At 46.2% G+C, this 16,651-nt stretch overlaps 1 protein-coding gene across 11 annotated transcripts in view; it reads left to right on the forward strand.

The window, feature by feature from the left end:
• Window positions 1-16,651, forward strand: part of ATXN7L1 (ataxin 7 like 1) — a 266,971-nt gene that overhangs the window by 169,600 nt on the left and 80,720 nt on the right. The window contains exon 1 of one of the 11 annotated variants that reach the window (XR_010341990.1): window positions 11,349-11,608. The exons of the other annotated variants lie outside the window; for them this stretch is intronic. The gene's annotated coding sequence lies outside the window, so the exon portion shown is untranslated. Of the gene's footprint in view, window positions 1-11,348; window positions 11,609-16,651 lie in introns of those variants that run through there. 11 annotated transcript variants of the gene reach the window in all.

A 16,651-nucleotide genomic window follows, 5' to 3' on the forward strand; every position in this document is an offset into this window, starting at 1 on the left:
TTAGCTGGGCATGGTGGTGCACGCCTGTAATCCCAGCTACTCTGGAGGCTGAGGCAGGAGAATCATTTGAACCTGGGAGGCGGAGGTTGCAGTGAGCCAAGATCGCACCATTACACTCCAGCCTCGGAGACAGGGTGAGACTCCATCTCAAAAAATTAATTAATTAAAACAAAATTTAAAATACTCAATTTCTACAAAACTGAGTTATTGCTAATTAAGGACAGCACAGCACCAGAGAGCGTGCTTGGGTGTGGAGTCTGACAGAGCTGAGTTCAAGTCTTGGCTTTACTAATTTGGCTCATGCCACTGTGCCAGCACTTTGGGAGGCCGAGGTGGGTGCATCACCTAAAGTTAGGGTTTGAGGCCAGCCTGGCCAACATGGTGAAAACCTATCTCCACTGAAAATACAAAAATTAGCCATTTGTGATGACACATGACTGTAGTCCCAGCTACTTGGGAGTCTGAGATGCAAGAATCATTCAAACCCAGGACCACCGAGAGGAGGATGCAGTGAGCTGAGATCACACCACTGCACTCCAGCCTGGGCAACAGAGCAAGACTCTGTCTTAAAAAAAAGGCCGGGTGCGGTGGCTCACGTCTGTAATCCCAGCACTTTGGGAGGCCGAGGTGGGTGGATCACAAGGTCAAGAGATCGAGACCATCCTGGTCAACATGGTGAAACCCAGTCTCTACTAAAAATACAAAAAATTAGCTGGGCATGTTGGCGCGTACCTGTGATCCCAGCTACTCAGGAGGCTGAGGCAGGAGAATTGCCTGAACCCAGGAGGCAGAGGTTGCAGTGAGCCGAGATCACGCCATTGCACTCCAGCCTGAGTAACAAGAGTGAAACTCCGTCTCAAAAAAAAAAAGATATAATCTCTCTGGACATTGGTTTTCATCTCCAAAGATGGGGGTGATGATACCAATCTCATTGCATTACTGTGTAGATTAAACAATATCCCAGTGGTTTTTATTATTTACCTGTTATTTGCTGCTTTTTGAAGGACTAACTTAATCAGGGCGAACAATAGGTTGTGGTCTGTGCAGATCAGTTCTCATTAGTGGAATAAAGAACAATCACAGATTACAGTTAATAAACTAGATCTAGAAATGTCAAAATTCTTTCTTATTTTATTCATTTGACAAATGTAAATTACACACTTCCCTTGGGCTGGCACTTCATGAGGCTTAGAGTAGTGAACCAGACAGACCCCGTCTCTGCCTTCCTGAGGCTGATAATCTGGTGATGAGGAAAATATATTAAGGGATCCCTTCCTGAAGTCTACCCATTTCAGATTCACTGAATGCCATGTTTGTTGGGGACCAACCTCAAGTGGTTTGCACATAGGCCTCTTGGGTTCTCTTGGGTAGAACACAGTTGCCAGCGTGAAAGGTTGTGAAAGATCAACCTGGTGAGTGAGGGTCAGCTTCTCCCCCACAGCCTTGCTACCTTGTGAATGAATGTGGGTGTGAGACTGAATTCTACCACAGTTGCAGGCATTTATCAAACAAACGTTTATAGACAAGTAGAAACAAAGCAGTTGATTCAGCCTTTTTGGGAAGCTTGACAAAGGCCCAGCCCTCACTCCTTTGAGGTTTTCCAACCACACCTGGCACGAAAGGTTCTTTCACTCCAGGCAACTAGAAGAATCCTTTAGAGAGAGGAACACTGTTTTCCCAAATCAGCATCATTCCCTTAAAAACCGTCCAGATTCGATGGCTGGACACAGGGCAGCCTGGAGCACTGTCCCTGGGGGGGATGGGACAGTCCTGGCTGGATTCTAATACCTGTTGATACAAGGGTGGGGAGTGTCTCTCAAGGTTTTGGCCGGGCCCCATACCTTGAATACCGTTAATTTCACCAGTGAAAAGCCTGTTTCTAATAGCGATTATACTAAGTCACAAGTTTCAACGATAAAACCCATTTTTTGTGTTCAGAATGTTGGACCAAATATGGATAACAGAAAAACTTTAACTGGCCACATTTGGAATGTGGCCCACTTTGATTAATAGCAGTTGCCCAATCTAGACTTTGTATTCTTGTTACCTGGGAGCTGCTGACCTGAAAAGGTAAAGCCTAGGCTCACTTCCACAAACAGTAAAATACAAATTATACTCAAGTACTTTTAATTCATTTATTTATCTATTTTTATTTTTTAATACTCCAGCATTTTATAGGCATTGTTACCTTGTTGCATTTCCCTTTCCTATTTAAAAGATATGATTATGATTCACTCTGTGTGTGTGTGTGTGTGTGTGTGTGTGTGTCTGTGTGTCTGTGTGTCTGTGCGTGTGTCTGGGTGTTGCATGTCTGTGTGTGTGTAAGGGGCTGGCTTATATCTAAAGTGACTAGAAGTCCTGATTTGCCTGGGAGAGTCACAGTTTATACCTCTTGCCCTGGGGCCCATCCGTTTAGCACCCCCTTTTACTTTCAAAGGTGTCTAGTTGGGATGATAAATTATGTGATTTCTCTATTTCTAGAAAGAATGCAGTGGCACAAAATAAAGAGAACAAACCCAGGAAAGCTAGGTTCAGCTCCTGTCTTACCAGTCCCCATAGGGTGGCCTTGGCCAATTTGCCCAATATTAGTGTCCTTCTCTGTGAATTGAGAATGATGCTTCTACCCACCCTCCCTCCCCAATGAGTTCTCTCTGAGATACCAGTTATGCCATGGATGCAAATGAACTTTGTAAAGAGAAAAGCCTAGCAAGAGTTAGGGATCATTACCATCTTCAAACTAACATTGTTTTACACCTGAATTGACTCTGGCTTGGGAAAACTAGCATGAGAATATAAGTCATGTGAGCTTTTCAACTTGTCTTCTCTAAGGCTGGAGACATCCATAGCCTGCTTCTGCCAAGGAAGTAACTAGCAAAGATGTCCGCTTGAGTTTCCACCTCCAGAATTCCATCAGGGAAGAGAACATGGCTATTAAAAGTAAAACCATAATCCGATGGTTTTCTTTAAAATGATTTGGGCACTGTGGCTCATGCTTGTAGTCCCAGCTGTTAAGGAGGCTGAGGCAGGAGGATCACTCGAGCCCAGGAGTTTGAGGCTACAGTGAGCTGTGATTACACCACTGCACTCCAGCCTGGGTGACAGAGCAAGACCCTTTCTCCAAAAAAAATAAAGTGCACCAATGTAAGAATTATCCAATAAAGATTTAACTTAACACTTTTTTTGTATGAGTAGAACTCTTCTGAAAGTTTGACATGAGGATGGGATGGGGTGCAAATAGGAGTGGTGCCCCAGACAGAGGTGCTGTTTTGCCTATAATACAGTTTCATTTTTTCAAAGTTAAAATTGCCTTTGTTCTTACTATAAAGGAATGCACTGCAAAAACTGCCAATATTTCAGAAAACCTAAAAAAGTAAAATACGAAAATAAACATTTCCATGTAAAACTTTCTGATCTTTTTTCTATGTGTATGTGTTTGTCTGTGTGTTGTACATATGTATCTACATGCATATATTTTATATTTTTGAAATAAAAGTGGAATCTTATTATAGACATTGCTTTGCAACCTGCTTTTTTTTCATCTAAAATTATCATGGACACATTTTAGTAAATATAGATCTGCATCATCATTTTTATGCATCTCCAGCATTCCATTGAGTGGATGTGCCAATAATTTACTTAACCAGTGCCTAATTGCTTGTAATTGAGGTTGTTTAGGGGCACAGTATCTACCCCTTTTGCTGTAATTTTTAGAAATCAATATAAGGTATCTACACGCATACACACAAATTTGACACACTTTTTGAAATGCTACCACAAGTTTCGTGTATTAATGTTTGTCTTTTTTTGCATTTAAGTGGAAAGATCTATGACAGTTAAAGTGTACACTAGGAGAAGCTATAAATAATAGGGCAAAGGGGCCGGGCACAGTGGCTCACACCTATAATCCCAGCACTTTGGGAGGCGAAGGCAGGCAGATCACTTGCACTCAGGAGTTCAAGAGCATCCTGTGCAACATGGTGAAATCCCATCTCTACAAAAAATGCAGAAATTAGGCAGGTGAGGTAGTGTGCACCTGTAGTCCCAGCTACTGGGGAGGCTGGGGTGGGAGGATCACTTGAGCCCAGGAGGTGGAAGTTGCAGTGAGCCAAGATGCACCACTGCACTCCAGCCTGGGTGATAGAGCCAGAGCCTGTCTCAAAAATAATAATAATAGAGGGAAAGGGCAGCTCAGGGTGGAAAGCCAAGGTATCACATCATTGCAAACTGCCTGAGACAGTAAATTAGAAATAACCTCCTCATACACAGGAGCTCCAATATGGTCATTCCTGAAGCAACATTGCTGCCAGGGGCCCTTGTCATTTTCTGTCTTTTTTTTTTTTTGAGACAAAGTCTCGGTTTGTCACCCAGGCTGGAGTGCAGTGGCGTGATCTCGGCTCACCGCAACCTCCGCCTCCCAGGTTCAAGCGATTCTCCTGCCTCAGCCTCCCAACTACCTGGGATTACAGGCACACACCACCGTGGCAGGCTAATTTTTTTGTATTTTTAGTAGAGATGGAATTTCACCATGTTAGCCAGAATGGTCTTGATCTCCTGACCTCGTGTTGCACCCACCTAGGCCTCCCAAAGTGCTGGGATTACAGGCGTGAGCCACCACACCCAGCCGTCTTATTTATTTATTTATTTTTAAGACGGAATCTCACTCTGTCACCCAGGTTGGAGTGCAATGGCGCAATCTTGGCTCACTGCAACCTCCACCTCCCAGGTTCAAGCAATTCTCCTCCCTCAGTCTCCTGAGTAGCTGGAACAACAGGCACGTGCCACCACGCCTGGCTAATTTTTATATTTTTAGAAGAGATGAAGGCCACCCTGTTGGCCAGGCTGATCTCCAACTCCTGGCCTCAGGTGATCCACCCGCCTCGGCCTCCCAAAGTGCTAGGATTACAGGTGTGAGCCACCGCACCCAGCCCTGTAAAATTTATTTCTTAAGGTAAATCGGGGTCAGAAAGTTTGACAGCTACAGTCATAGGCTCTAAAGTCATCATAGTTTTATAGCAGTTAATGCCTGTAACATTGACTTTTGAGTTATTAAAAAAGGATCAAATAACATTCAAAGTGTACCACTTAAGGAATCAAAAGCAGGCACTGTGGCTCACGCCTGTAATCCCAGCACTTTTGGAGGCTGAGGCGGATGGGTCACGAGGTCAGGAGATCGAGACCATCCTAGCTAACATGGTGAAACCCCGTCTCTCCTGAAAATACAAAAAATTAGCCAAGTGTGGTGGCACATGCCTGTAATCCCAGCTACTTGGGAGGCTAAGGCAGGAGAACCACTTGAACCCAGGTGGCAGAGGTTGCAGTGAGCCGAGATTGCACCACTACACTCCAGCCTGGGCAACAGAGTGAGACTCCATCTAAAAAAAAAAAAAAAGAAAGAAATCAAAATATAGTCAAAATATAGTGGGATGGCCGGGCGTGGTAGCTGATGCCTATAATCCCAGCATTTTGGGAGGCTGAAGCAGGCAGATCACCTGAGGTCAGAAGTTTGAGACCAGCGAAATCCGTCAATATTAAAAATACAAAATTAGCTGGGCTTGGTGGCGCACACCTATAATCCTAGCTACTTGGGAGGCTGGGGAAGGAGAATCAATTGAACCTGGGAGGCAGAGATTGCAGTGAGCCGAGATCACACCATTGCACTCCAGCCTGGCAACAGAGCGAGGCTCCACCTCAAAAAGAAAAAAAAACAAAAACAAAGTGCAGCAGAATGAGGATCTTTTGGAAAGAGTCCTGTTCCGCTGTGGCTACAATCTTTTTAAAGATTTGGCATTATACATTTTGAATGGAAAGCCTTTCTACCTTCTCCCTAACTTGAACCACAAACAACTTTTTAGAAACACCAAATTTGATTCATATTTAATATAAAGATATTCACTTTCCAGATATGCCTAGTAAGGTATACATATATCTTTACAATTCAGATTAAGAGAGACTTCATTTGTTCATGCAAAACACGTATTTAAAACACACAGCAAAGTTTCTATGCTCTGGCTGGGTATTGGCCTGCAAAGATAGATGAGACTCAGAACCTGCCCTCAGGGAACGTCAGTCCGGGGGTCTGGATTCCAGTCAACCCACATTTGAGACCTTTATCATAAAGTCATCTTTCAAACTGTAGTGCAGTACCGGTTAAGGCTGTCTCACATTGATACTCGTTCTCCCCAAAAATCTGGTATATGGCCAGGCGCAGTGGCTCACGCTTGTAATCTCAGCACTTTGGGAGGCCGAGGCAGGCGGATGACTTGACCCCAGGAGACCAGCCTGAGTGGCATGGCAAAACCTTGTCTCTACAAAAAAAAAAAAAAAATTAGCCAGGCATGGTGGTACATGCCTGTGGTCCCAACTACTCAGGAGGCTGAAGTGGGAGGATCACTTGAGCCCAGGAGTTTGAGGCTATGGTAAGCAGTGGTCACACCACTGCATTCTAGCCTGGGTGACACAACGAGACCCTGTCTCAGAAAAATTTAATTTTTAAAAAGAAAAATCCAGCATATGTGGCCCCGTAGATGCAAAACTGATATTGTGACATCAGTTACAATGTCTTGGTTTGTGGGTCCACGTCACAAAGGATTAAGCCAAAATCTAGTTGCAGGTTTGGTCAGGCAAGACTGGCTTAATCGCTGTGAATCCAGGTAGCAGGGCACAAGTGAGGCATGTTGAGCTGAGTGCAGGCACCACTGGGAAGTCCGCATGGCAATGTCAGGCTCTAGAACCCAAGCGCTGAAGCCAAGCCTGCAGCCAGTAGCAGCCACAGCTACCAACATGCTTTCCTTGCCTTTCTATCTCCCAAAAGCTCAGGCTCCATCCTGTGTTGGCTCCATTCTCTTTTTGGCCAGCTTTCCACATGTCCAGACCATGTGTAAAGACCGTGCTGGTCCCCACCCAGCTTCCTCCTCCACGTATGGAGTCTGATGTGGCTGCCTTCGCTCAGAGGAGTATAGACATCCAGGGCATGGGCGCAGGGCCCCAGCTTCAGCCTCCGTGGGCCGGGTGTACTGAGCTCACCAGCATTTCCCAAACCGCCTTCTCTTGTCTGCATCAGCACAACAGCATTTGTCGGAACTGTGGTGGAACTGCTTTGTTAAGCATGGTACTAACTACAACAGATTTTTGCTAATATTCCATATGTCTCCATTAGTGCACTTTAATTTGATATTACAAGTTCGGTGGCTAGGCCTCATGGACTTGCACAAGTTCTCATTTTAAATAGCCTACCCTGTCTTCCCTTAATATGCCAGTGCTTGTCAAATCATGTATCCTTCTTTTTGGCTTAAAAAAAGTGGGGTGGGGGGTGCTTTATGATCAGAGGAGTCACTCACATGTTATATGGAAATATTCTCCTCACTTTGTATCTTGTAAGCAAATGAGTTTCCCTGCCAAGAATGTTCTCATTCACCTGGCACCCGTATTCTTTCAGGCGGCATTGATGCAAATGTCCTGTGATTACCAAAAACACCTAAAGAACACTTCAGAGTGAGTGTTCACTAGCAGTGGGAAGCACTGCATACACCTCCCACCAAGCTGCAGAGCATTTCCAGTCAACGGGAGCATGTAGATTCATTAGTCTTCGTGACCTTCATGACAGTCAATGTGAAGCCCACCTTGACCCCCAACTTCCTTGGCCTTGGCCTTTGGGTGTGTGTTTTCTTGTGTTATACTTTCAGGGAGAAAGAGGTGTGAGAGGCAGATTCATAAGGGGGTGGCAGAATGTTCTGTAACTTCCTAACCATCACCTCCCGACAGGCTCCTCTCTGCATTATACATTCAACGTCTCTGATCCTGGCCCTGAGCCTTCACTTCCTGACAGACACCTCGATTCATCCCTGCTTGCAAACCTCCTGGCCATCTGCAGTAACCTGCCACTGTGTCCCCTCAGAGCAGATGCCCAACACCTGCAGTGAGCCTGCTCAGCCTGTATCACGTATTACTATTGTATGTCCAGTTGGCATGAGCAAGGGAACATGACAGTGGGAATCTACATTTGGTCCAATATTTTCAGTGACCTCTGTTGCAAAGAACTCAGCAAGGCCTCTCTTTGAAACACCTGTTAGAGAATTGATCCACCAAACCATGTGCTAAGCTAGATCCCTTCTACATGTGCAGGGGCTCACCGTGGACATAACATATAGCTGTCAGGCCTGCTGGGACATTCCACTTCGCTGCTCCTTAGACTAGGATTCAGTAAGAAACCAGGGGTTGGCATTTAGGTGAACTGATCAAATCAAAGGACAGGATGCAAACTGGATCAAGACAGTTGTTTTCCATTGAAACAGTAGCTCTGGAGTGCAGATGTCTGAAACTCCCCCAACACTGTAGAAAGGAACCCTTCTGTGTTAGGCACTTGCACTGTCAAACACTGGAAAAGCCATGAAGACAGGGAGTGTTGAGAAAATTGAGGATGATGTTGTGCTTTTATTTTATTTTATGTTTAACATATTTGAGACAGTGTCTCACACTATCACCCAGGCTGGAGTGCAGTGGCATGATTGCAGCTTACTGCAGCCTCCGCCTCTGGGTTCAAGCAATTTTCCTGCCTCAGCCTCCCCAGTAGCTGAAAATACAGGCACCTGCCACCACACCTGGCTAATTTTTTTATTTTTAGTAGAGACAGGGTTTTACCATGTTGGCCAGGCTGGCCTCGAACTCCTAACCTCAGGCAATCCTCCTGCCTCAGCCTCCCAAAGTGCTGGGATTACAGGCATGAGCTACTGCTTCCGGCCGATGTTGTACTTTTAAAGTCAAACAACTCTAATGGCCTTTTCAATTTTATCATTCTTTTCTCTGGAGGCACCATGGAGTGAAGCAAGGAGGGCCAGACCAGGAGATCAAGACCTGGTGCTGTTTGTGGTTTGCAGTGTGGCCCTGGCCAAATCACGTGGCCTCTCTAAATCTAAGTTTACTTGTCTGTGGAAATGGGAATAATAAAGTCTGCCCCTTTTAAGCTGCTTTGTGAACAATGAAGCTCTACACCAGCATATGTCATTGGCCATGTGGCTGAGACCCAGGATTGGACATCAGAAAGCTTTCCTGGGTGTGTAACCTTGGGAAAGTCATTGGTTTTTCTGAGCCCCAGTATTCCTCCTTTGCAATAGGGGTAATAATAGCTGCCCTTCCCACCTCACAGGATCAAATAGTGTAAGGTGTGTGAAAGAGACATAAACTGTGGGGTTTTAACCCACAGAAATCCTGGGGCTGCTTTAAAAGTTGCTGACCCCGAGGGCAGGGCTGATTGAAGACTCACTTCTTGGCCAGGTGTGGTGGCTAATGCCTATACTCCCAGTACTTTGGGAGGCTGAGGTGGGCAGATCACCTGAGGTCCGGAGTTCGAGACCAGCCTGGCCAACGTGGTAAAACCATCTCTACTAAAATAGAAAAATTAGCCAGGCACAGTGGCAGGCACTCGTGCTCAGCTACTGGGGAGGCTGAGGCAGGAGAATCGCTTGAACCAGGGAGGTGGAGGTTGCAGTGAGCCAAGATGGCACCACTGCACTCCAACATGGGCAACAGAGCGAGACTCTGCCTTAAAAAAAAAAAAAAAGACACTTCTCCCTCAGGACCTGAAACTTCTCACTTGCTGTATCCCTTCCACCATCCTCCTTTCTCCACCCCAGACTTCTTCCTTCCCTGCTCCTTCCTTGGTCTTGGATGCACTACGTTGCCTTTGTTCTCCTGTGATATGTCAGGCAACTTCTGCGTTTCACTCCGGGGTGGCTCCATTTCAGATCCCTCTGAAACAATTTCTATATATAGTTGGTAATAAAATGTGGGTTATTTTGAGAGGAAAGCGAAAGCCGCCGTGTGGGTTCCTGTTCACCACCATGGCGCTGGTGACCCCAAAACCAGAGGAGCAACTTTTGCTCTTCAGAATGAATGTAAAGCTGGCCCACAGTCACAGTGGCTTTTCCAAACAGCCTGTTTCTACTTACTCATTGCTTTCCCCAAAACCTGTGGAGTGGAAAGGGGGTGACATTTTATTCTTTAAATTAGATGGATGGATGGATGGCTGAGGCATTAGGTTTAAGACCACCCAGCAATTTAACATTTCTTACTTGGCCAGCCATGGTGCTGAAGCCTGTAACCCCAGGACTTTGGAGGCCCAGGCAGGAGGATTGCTTGAGGCCAGGAGTTCAGGACTAGACTGGGCAACATAGTGAGACTCTGTCTCTATAAAAACTTTAAAGATTAGCCAGGCATGGTGGCAAATATCTGTATTCCCAGCTATTTGGGAGGCTGAGGCAGAAGGATTCCTTGAGCCCAGGAGTTCAAGGCTGCAGTGAGCTATGATGGCACCACTGCACTCCAGCCTGGGCAACAGAGCAAAACCTTGTTTCTAATTAAAACAGCAAAAAAGTTTCTCACTTTTACCTCCACACCCAGGTTCTCTTGGAATTGTTTTCTAAACTCCTCAGGTAACTGAAATTATATCTGTTTAATTCTCTTGGTCCTACAATGAAATACTGCTTGATGCACTCTGGGGAAAAATGGGAAAGCCTGTTAAATAGGCAATTTAAGAAGTGTTTCTGCCGGGCATAACGGCTCATGCTTGTAATCCCAGTGCTTTGGAAAGCCAAGGCAGGAGGATTGCTTGAGGCCAGGAGTTTGAGACCAGCCTGGTAGCGAGACTTCGTGTCAACAAAAGATTTAAAAATTAGCTAAGTGCAGTGGTGCGGCTGTTCAGGAGGCTGAATCAAGAGGATTGCTTGAGCCCAGGAATTCAAGGATACAGTGAGCTCTGATGGCACCACTGCACTTCAGCCTGGGTGGCAGAGCAAAAGTTCTCTAAAAAAGAAAGAAAGAAAGAAAAATTCATCCAGCATGTCCCTTTCTTCTCCTATGGGATTTGCCAACTAAGAAATTCCAGTGCTCCTGCCATCACCCCCCGCTGTGCAGCAAAGCCTCCACATTTGCAAAACTAAGTCAATCTCTAAAAGATGCCTCAAGGAAGCACCCAGTTCCTTCTGCTAATAACCACAGTGTGTCATGTGACACCTCCCCCTCCCCCCAACCAGTTCTCTCTGAAAACTACCCACCCACCCCACCAGTAAAGTAGCATGACGTCTGTCCTTCAGCTGCCAATATCTACGTTTCCTTCAAGGTGGTTATCTTTTGCTTTTGTTATTTAAGTTCTTTATTTTTAATTGTTACCCGATTGCTTTGGGGCTTGCATAAACAGTTAACAAAAACACTTGCACGAGGCAGCCGGTTCGCTTTCAGTGCTTGTTGTTCTTGGCACTGGGTCAGTTCTATGAACTTCTGGTGTCCAACTGGTAGGACCTGAAACTCTGTGTTTAACAAGTGCCTGTAGTCAAAACAGTTGGCGTGTGCAAGCACAGATAGCTGGTATTGACTGCAGCTGGTCAGCCGTCGGGCTGTGCACCGTGCAGAATACCGAATCGCGTTGCTCTGTTTTGGGGTTGGGCTCTGTTGTTGTTTAATTGTTGCAGGTTTTTTTCCTCCTTTTTCTTTCTTTTTTTTTTTTTTTTTTTTTTTTGATGACATCCGTGCTAATGTGGATCGCTTCAGGTTCCAAAAGTACAACATGTTTACAGTCGCCGTAGCATCAGATTAAGTTGGCAGCCTGAGTCTCTCTGTAAGTGGTTTTAGTTTACATTTCTTCTTCTAGCAGGATGTTTTGCATAATTTTGCTGATCCTGGGTTATTTATAGACTTTTTTTGAAGAAACGGGGATGCATGAGAGTTTCTGTTCCAACTGTGGAAAGTGAAATTTATTTCTTCACTGAGAGAAACGGTGGTGACTGTGCAGCAGAGGGTTGTTGTAGCTCTTGGTGATTAATTTCTTAGGGGTCACTTGATAACGTTCTGGAGTGTCCTAGGACGTGTTGTTTTCCTTTAGTCGTTCACAAACGGAGTAAAATGAAAGTAATGATGCCATTTCCTCTGGGGCGCTCCTCGAGGGTGGATGCAGTGATTGGGTATTGTTTCAAACATCTGAAATGAGTTTACACTGGTTGTTTTGTCAAACTAACGGGAGCAGTGGCAGCTGGTGACCGAAAACCTGCCCAAGGGCTGGTCTGAAGGACTCAGAGACATGGGGGAGGGAGACAGAGGAAGGACAGACACAGGGAAGTTCCTGGATCTTAGTTTGTCCCCACCTAAATGACAGCAATATGCAGACATTTGTAACCTTTTTAAAAGCATGATTGACTGCAAGATGGCATGCCGGCTCATGCTTTATCACTGTGATTTTCTGGCCTGGTGGTAGCATCTTTGGGGGCCCGTGTGCATGTTTGAATAAGAACTAAAGCTTAGCAAAAATGCTAAGCCAGAATTAGCACTCTATAAAAGGGTTTCCTGTAATATTTACTAGAACAGTTGGCTAAAAATTGCCGTGCTTGGCCCACTGAATGGCTGTGTAATTAAATCAGCCCTTGATATTGTACCTTGAGCACCTCCCATCTCCGAGGCTGCCTCTCCTGGAATTTGCATGGGTAAGTAGCGCGTTCATCAGCATAATGAGTGTGGAGTCCCAGTCTAATGGTCGGGGAGAACCTTGTAAATGAGACACTTCATTGTGCCTCCGGTTAAATATTTTAAACTAAACAAGTCGAAAAAGAAGCAGAAGACAACAAACATCATTTAGGCCTCATGGAAGGCCCTCTGAGGAGCGGGTCTGCTTAGATCCAGGACTTAGAGTCCCACACAGATGAGCCCAACCCCCACCCCCAGCATCACTGACACACGTGAATGAGAACGGACAGTGAAAACGGAAATTTCCAAGGTGGTAAATGTGACCATTAGGCTGAGGCTTGACATAGTTCTTACTGCTGAGTGCTGTCAAGAGCGGATTTCTTTTCTCCTCCATGTTTCTCTCATTCATATAAAAGTGCTTTTTTTTTTTTTTTTTTTGTCTCTAACCTTGCAGAGAATAATGATGAGGCTGCCTTGCTTTCGGTCTTTGACGTTTAGAGTGTGTCCCGTGCTTTTTCACGCTGGCCCCACCACCAAGCTGGCGGGGCCCAAGTCCAGCCCTTTGGCCCTGGTAGGAAAAGCCTGGCTTTGGGGCCTGGCACACACAGGGGAGCTGAGAGGCTGGAACTCAGGCTCAGACATGATCTTTCAGACCTTCGCCTCCTCATGCCCCATCTGCTCTGGGCTAACTGGCTACAACCCGATGCTAAGGGACTCTTTGTTCTAATTTGATTCAAATCTGCCCCTGTGGATGAGGCCCCTGTTCCACTTCCCTGAGCCTCCTCCGTATGTCAGGTTGGGACAGGGAAGACTTTAGGCCTACCTTCGGAAGGCCACAGGCTTGAGGTGTGTGTGTTGGTTTGTATGCTTCTCAGCTAGGAATGATTATGGGGGCTCCCACCCCGCTGTGTCAATAACTCTTACAGTCAAAGTGAATGGAAAGATGTGAAGAGAACTTACAGGCCTTTATGTTGGAGCTGGGAAGAGTGGCAGTGAATACCGAAAGGCTTTTGCATTTGAATGGGCCAAACCCGCCCACCCTGCCTTCCTTGGGAAAGTAAAGGCCCCTCAGCTCTGTCTCCTAGAGCACATCGCCCCTCCCAGCCCCTGCAAACATTGGCCTACTAATACCTTAGAAACACCCTCCTCCCTCACTCTGATTCTTCCCTCCAGCCTAGCCCCATGACCTAGCTGCTGTTTAAATGTAATTGATCCAGAGCAACTGGACCGCTTAGCAGCAGTGAGTATTCATGAGCCCACCTCTTCTCTCTTGGCCCTGGGGAAGTAGTTCTGTCCACCCTACACTCAGGGGAGACCCAAGCATTTAGGCGGAACCTAGAGACCAGTGAATTCCCAGCCAAAGGCAGCACTGGGCCAGATGGTCCATATAATTCTGTCAAACCTGTGAGAGTCAGCTACCTCACTTTGCCATCAGTCCATTCACCCCCCCACCCCGAGGACTTGTCTTCTGGAAAAACAGCCATGACATGTAGATGAATCAGGACCAGGAATCAGATTACTTTTTGGGTAAAAGGTGAAACAAGCAAGTAAGCTGATAAAAGGAGTTGGTCACTGCCAGTCTATAGCCTGGAGTCACACCTTTTCAGACCAGCTACTAACACCTGCTCCGTGTACTTGTAGACTACCTCAGCTTCAGGGCTCCAGGACAGGCAGGCTTTGGCAGGTGTCAGGGATTGGGAGATTTGCCCCACGACGACCTTGCTGTTACTGACAATGGGTTCTTGGGCCCTCTGTGCAATAGAAATTGACATGAGGCCAAAAGTGTCTTCCCAGACAAGTCTTCACTGGACCTTATGCCCAGGCATAAGGGAGAGAAAGAATTCCCCAACTGACTCTCTGAAAAGAGCCGATTGGGAGTTTATTTTTTTGACACAGGGTCTTGCTCTGTTGCCTGGGCTAGAGTGCAGTGGCACGATTATGGTTCACTGCAACCTCTACCTCCTGGGCCCACGTGATCTTCACACCTCACCTTCCCAAGTAGCTGGGGCTACAGGCGCGTACTACTATGCCCAGCTAATTTATGTATTTTTAGTAGAGATGAGGTTTTCCCCATGTTGCCCAGGCTGATCTCAAATTCCTGAGCTCGAATCATCACCCACCTCAGCCTCCCAAAGTGCTGGGATTACTGGCATGAGCTACTGCACCCAGCCCCAGTTGGGATTTTTTATTAGGCAAAGTACGGGAATTGATATCAGGGTCGGGTATGCAGGCTGGGCTGGGCAAAACGTGTGAGGGGTGGAGTATGCAAGTCAACGTACCTGGTTATGTTGATTACTCATGGGCCACCTGGTGGACTGACCAGCGACTACAAGGCTGTAAATCAGTTGTTCAGCATTCCTTCCTGAGGTGGGACACTCCACAACCTTGGTTTCGGTATTTTGGATCTTTTAAGTCCAGTTCCTGGAATTCTTTAAGTAAAAGGCATGGTTAAACATTATGAGAGCACCGAAGAACAATATAGAATGGTTTCTTTCTTTGTATGACTGAAGTGTTGGGGTGAGTGGACATGGTGTCAGTGAGGTGGTGGTGTGGGTGTCGTGGTCAGTGGGAATGAATGAAAGAATGCCCTTGTGTGGATAGCTGAAGCCAGGCTGCATTCCTGCTCTGTCACACTCCTCAGTCACGCAGCCCAAGGAGGAGGATGCTTCCGAGCTGCACCTGGGCCTCTACCTCCATCCCATGCTTTTTCTCCCTGATCTGGCAAACATGCATTTTTTTTAGGTGAACCAATTGCCCTGGTATGATAGGGCTGTCAAAACAAAATGCAACAGCCTGGGTGGCTTCAACAACCACAATTTATTCTCTCATAGTTCTGAAAGCTGGAGGTCCAAGATTCAGGTGCCAGCAGGTTTGTTTTCTCCTGAGGCCTCTTCTTGGCTTGCAGATGGCTGCCCTCTTGCCGCCTCTTCATGTGGTCCTCTCTTTGGACCTGTGCCATTGGCATTCCTTCCTTTCCTTAAGGACACCTGTCCTACCGGATTAGGGCCCCATCCTAGTGGCCTCATTTTAACTTAGTCACCTCTTCAAAGACTTTCCCTCCAAATGTGCTTACATTCTCGGGTACTAGGGATTAAGACTCCAACATATGAAGTCTGAAGTGGACCAATTTAACCCATAATCGACCAAGCCTGGTCCTGCCTCAGTATCCGAACATTGTAGGAACCTCCATGCTGTACAGATTCATCTGGGAGTTTATTCCTCTCATGCATGAGTTTACAGAACCAGGCGCCATCTCTATATGGGTGCATAGTCAAAGGAAATGTGATGAGCGAAAGACAGGAATATGTTTTAAAGTCGTCAGTGGCTGTGAAAGACTAAGTTAGCTTCCATGTGGCTGATGATGATTCTTAGGTGACGTGGCAGCCCACCTGTCTCCAGAGAGACTCTTGTTAGGGGTAGGTTGAGTAACGGTAGCTTGTGGACCTGTAGACTCCAGAAACTATGTCAGGAATTGTTACCTTCCCTTCTGGGCCCCTTCCCTCCCACCTCCTTTCTGGGCCAACTCCCTGATCTGTTAATAGATTCATTGGCATAAACCTCTCAGTGTCTTGCCAACAATTACATATAGATACAGACGGTGCCTGACTTACAATGGTTTGACTTACGATTTTTTGGTTTCAAGGTGGTACAGAAGTAACATGCCTTCAGTAGAAACTGTACTTTAAGTACCCATTAAGTACCCATGTAACCATTCTGTTTTTCATTTTCAGTACAGTATTCAATACATTACATGAGATATTCAACACTTTATTATAAAATGGGTTTTGTGTTAGGGGATTCTGCCCAACTGTAGGTTATATTTTGAGCACATTTAAGATAGAGTAGGCTAAGGCTGTGATGTTCAGTAGGTTATTGCATTAAATGCTTTTTGTTGTTGTTGTTGCGACGGAGTTTTGCCCTTGTTGCCGAGGCTGGAGTGCAGTGGCATGATCTTGGCTCACTGCAACCTCCACCACCCAGGTTCAAGCGATTCTCCTGCCTCAGCCTCCCGAGTAGCTGGGATTACAGGCACCCACCACCATGCCCGGCTAATTTTTGTATTTTTAGTAGAGATGGGGTTTCACCATGTTGGTCAGGCTGGTCTCAAACTCCTGACCTCAGGTGATCCAACCACCTGGGCCTCCCAAAGTGCTGGGATTACAGGCGCGAGCCACTGTGCTGGCCCTTAAATGTATTTTTGACT

The sequence above is a fragment of the Aotus nancymaae genome, unplaced genomic scaffold (genome assembly GCF_030222135.1).
Source record: "Aotus nancymaae isolate 86718 unplaced genomic scaffold, 86718_ANA_hifiasm-v0.15.2.pri h1tg000002l, whole genome shotgun sequence".
NCBI classification, from domain to species: domain Eukaryota; kingdom Metazoa; phylum Chordata; class Mammalia; order Primates; family Aotidae; genus Aotus; species Aotus nancymaae.